We start from the raw sequence: 4867 nt of genomic DNA, 5'->3' as shown, positions 1-4867 counted from the left end.
ATGCTCTCTGCGGAGGCTGCGGGTGCTTCCGCCATCTTGGAAGAGGGCAAGGTTCTTTTCCCGGGTCTGGGATTCTGAGAAAGGTTTTATGGGAATGCTGGGAGCCCTGTGGGAACTCTGGTTATGAGAATGGCTCTGGTGGCCCCGCGAGCCTACTGATATGTTGGTGTTTGTGCTTCATGCGAACAGATCCCTTAGCTCTTTTGATAATTAGTGAGTTTCCTCTATATTCTATCATCCATCGACTTCCTTAACGCCTTAAGAGGCTTAATGAAACTAAATATTCCTTTTTCTCAACTTGATTGCTGCACTTGAAATATATAAAATGTATTTAACACACGTTAAAATGTCTCGTTTTGACCAGCTGGTGGCGCACGCCTTTAATCCCAGCACTCTGAGAGGGAGAGGCAGGCAGGTATCTGAGTTGAGACCAGCCAGGGGGAGTTCCTGGACAGCCAGGGCTACACAGAGAACCTCTGTCTCAAAATACAAAAACGTTTCAAAATACTGACTTATCTTTTATCTTTTGCTATTTCTTTCCAAGATTACAGAAGTGAAGTAATAGTGTCGTGTTGTTTGAAGCTACTGGAAAAGACTTAGATTCAATTCAAATTTGGATTAAATGAATTAATTCTTGCTGCTAACAGAAAAACAACAACCTTGAAGCAAAAAGCATGGCAGGTCAAAGGAGGTTAAAGGACAGGTTTATAAAGGTGCACAGCAAAGGTGGACATTACAATTATCTCATGCTTTATGAAATTAGCAAGTGTAGTCACCTCACAACAGAAACATCTGCAGGTCTCTGGGACCTCACAGGCGTTTCAGGGCAAAAGTCAATAGCCTTAAGCCTGGTACCTTGTTAAGTTTGTTAGCCACCATGGGGGAGTCCCATATAAACTATTGCACAGGCTTGACCATTCTGGGGAAAGTGTCCCTAAGCCCTGGGATAAAGTAGTTACTTCCTGGACAGGCAGTAATACGGTGCCATCAGTTAGGGCTGGCAGTCACAGCTGCACAATAGGGATTGAACATTAAATGACAGAGTCCTGGAATTCAGTTTTGTTGTTGTTGGTGGTGGTGGTTTGTTTTGTTTTGAGTTTTTTGTTTGTTTTGTTTTATGTTTTGAGACAAGGTTTCTCTGTGTAGCCTTGGCCATCCTGGACTTGCTTTATAGACCAGGCTGGCCTCGAACTCACAACAATCCACCTGCCTCTGCCTCCCTGAATGCTGGGATTACAGAACACTGGCTGCTCTTCCAGGGGACCTGTGGTAGCTCACAACTGTCTGTAACTCCAGTTCTAGAGTATCTGACACCCTTATACCAATACACATAAAATAAAATTAAAATTATTTTTAAAATAAGCCCTTCCTCTTCTTACCTAGTTTCCAGTGATCTACTCTACACACCCTCATCCTCTTCTGAACAGGTCTTCACTTTCTGTGCCCTGCTCACAACAGTTGGTCTAGCAAATCTTCCCTTTCTGTCCCATTCTCCAACAATCCTGTCCTTCATTCAGCCACAAGCTGACACACCCTGCATGGGGGCCTCCCCAACACCCCAGCATTGATCACTCTATTTCAAAACATCCACTCTGCATGATGACTACAACTCACTGGCCAGAAGATGCTTGGTTTTATTTTATTTTTTATTTTTGGTCTCACAACATGCATTTTCTTGAGAACAAGGACCATTATCTTTTCTTTCTTATTTTCATTTTGTCGGTAAATATATAAACAAATTAATTACAAGTTAAAATAAATGTTGAACAAAAAATAATTGTCTGATATAACTTACTTGACGCAATTTCGCATGTCTGAAGATTTTTTTTCTGTCATAGGCATTGTACCTTAGTTCTAGCAGAAGTGCTTACTATCATAAACAACTGTTTATTGCCCTTGTTGTATAATGAGAGTTTCAGGACTTGAATTACCTTGTATGAAAAACACTTGTCCAGCTTCTTAGGCTTCCTGGCACTCTTTGGAGATGTTGTGTATTTGCCATACACCTGTGTTCATCTTTTGTGGGGGGGGAGGGGGGAGGAGGGGCATTGAGACACATTTCTTTGTGTAGCCCAGGCTATCCTGGAACTCATTCTGTAGACAAGGGTGGCTTTGAACTCAGAGACTCCCATGCCTCCACCTCCCCAGTGGCAGGATTAAAGGCATGAGCCACCTCGGCCGGGCTTAGATTATCATCTTAATCGCGACACTTGTCTTTCTATTTTCTCCTCTGAACCTGTTGAATAAAATGTCACAGAGACTTCCTCACATCGGTTCTGAATTACTAGTTTACTCAGGACATGAGATCTCAACAGTGCACTGTTTTGTACTCTGATGATTTTCAAGCTTAGATGGAGAACTCTTTCTTCAAAGCATGGAGCACATCTCTAAGCAACACAAGAGTACTGCTCTAGTTATGAAAAAATATAAAAGTTCAAGCCAGACCAGCACAGGGCTCCTGAGACAGAGCAGGAAACATAGGTGAGAACCTTGGTCTACAAAAAATTCACATTGAAAATTAATTCAAGGACAGGTAGGTATGTGTGAACTTTTTTCCAAAAGCAAAGTCTGAAGGTCAGGAATATATAATATCTCCAAATTTATTTATCTTAAGCTGGGTTCCATGGCACACACCTATAATCCCTCACTCGGGAAGGCAGAGGAAAGTAGATCTCTGTGAGGCCAGCCTGGCCTACAAATCAAGTTCAGGACAGACAAGGCTACACAAAAAAACTACGTCTTGAAAAACCAAAAAGAAAAAAAATATATTTAATCAACTGATCCAGTCACAGTCAAATTTATGTGCATCTATCATATACACTCATAATTTATCAACTGAATTAAATGGTAACATATTTATGTATAAACATAAAATGAATCTAGGGCGCTTAAGATAACATTGTCTATTTCATAACTATGTACAAACATCATTTTAAGAAATCAAAGTGGAGCCGGGTATACTCGCACACGCCTTTAATCCCAGCACTTGGGGAGGCAGAGGGAGGCGATCGCTGTGAGTTTAAGGCCAGTCTGGTCTACAAAGCAAGCCCAGGACAGCCAAGGCTAGACAGAGAAATCCTGTCTTGAAAAACCAAAAGAAGAGGCCGGGCGTGGTGGCACACGCCTTTAATCCCAGCACTCGGGAGGCAGAAGCAGGCGGATCTCTGTTAGTTCAAGGCCAGCCTGGTCTACAAAGGGAGGACAGCCAAGGCTACACAGAGAAACCCTATCTCGAAAAACCAATAAATAAATAAATAAATAAATAAATAAAAAGAAAGAAAGAAAAAAGAAAAAGAAAAACCAAAAGAAGAAGAGGAGAAGGAGGAAAAGAGAAAAGGTAGGGGCTGGAGAGATGGCTCAGTGGGTGAGAGCATGTACTGCTCTTGCGAAGAGTTCAGTTCCCAGAACCCACAGCAGGCAGCTCACAGCCACCTAGATCTCCGGCTCCAGCCTCTGTGGGTACTTGCACTCACATGCACTTCCTCACACAGACACACACAGACACATGATGAAAAATAGTCTAAAAAGTAAAAACCAAAGCAAAGAGAAAATGTATCCACCTTTTGTAGGACTTCAGACAGAGAGCCAAGGGAGGAAACATGACGCCTGTGCCCATTACCTCTGCAGCTGTGCAGCTGACACATCACAGGCTGTCACTCCCTTAGACTGTGATGTCACATAAGCTCCCACGTGACTTCACAACAGCCAAGGCCAAATGGCCTCCAAACTTCTCTATGATTTAAAATGTAAGGACCATCACAACAAAAATATATATCCACCGTTGGTGCTGCATTTTGGGGCTCTATAACCAATAGTAACAGAAGCTGGATCTCTGAGTGCCTTTATCCAGACAGTAACAAGTGAAAACTTGAGGGCTGATGATGATCTCATTATAGGAAACAACTGACAGAAAAGACACAGCCAGGCGCCAAGGAAGCGTGAACTGGGCTGACTTGCCTGCTGGTTTTTAAGCAACTAAATGGATCCTTTTGCTTTTTGGGGTTAAGAGTAATTTCCAAAATTAAGTAAACTTCAAGTGCAATTTGTTTCCTGGTCTTGTATTCAAATCCGTTAGGCCGGCGGTGGTGGCGCACACCTTTAATCCCAGCACTTGGGAGGCAGAGGCAGGTGGATCTCTGTGATTGAAGGCCAGCCTGGTCTACACAGTGAGTTCCAGGACAGCCAGAGCTGTTACACAGAGAAACGCTGTCTCAAAAAAACAAAGCAAACAAACATAAAACAAATCAAATACCAATTAGGTTTAATCAGATATTATAATGGCTCCAGGAAGTTATAGCAGTCAAAATAGACAACTTTGGAGGAGGGGCAGTCATCTGAATTTTTGAAAGAGTGATGTCTGACCTTGGCCTTAAGAGAACATGCTCACATGTTCAGGAGAGCGCACAGAGCAGACTGACAGTATACAAGAATTCTGGTCACCCTGCTCTTTTCTATAGTTTTGTTTGACATTTTCTCTAATCTTTAAAATAAATAAGCCCAGATAGTCAAACGTCATACATTTTTGTCTCCACTTAAGTGAAAATTATTAGTGAAAAAATCGATGAAGCAATTACTCTTTGCCCGATAATTACTTTTATTTAGAGAGCAGGCATTTTGTGGAGGGCCAGGGCAACTCTTGACTGGAATGTTGATAATGATGGGGCACTGGTAACTCTAGGAGTTAGTTTAATCATCTGAATTAGAGAAAGTTTAGTGTCAACCCTATATGTAATACACTGGTTTATTCACCCCAAAATAGATACAATGTATTGCCTTATCAGTAATTCAGCATATTATATAGCATCTAATAAAGCGATCTGGTTTCTCCCATCACTTACTCCACCAAACTGATCTTTCCAAGATCAAA

Source organism: Acomys minous (assembly GCF_964271855.1).
Source record: "Acomys minous genome assembly, chromosome: 10".
Taxonomy (NCBI): domain Eukaryota; kingdom Metazoa; phylum Chordata; class Mammalia; order Rodentia; family Muridae; genus Acomys; species Acomys minous.
This window is presented reverse-complemented; position numbering follows the sequence as displayed.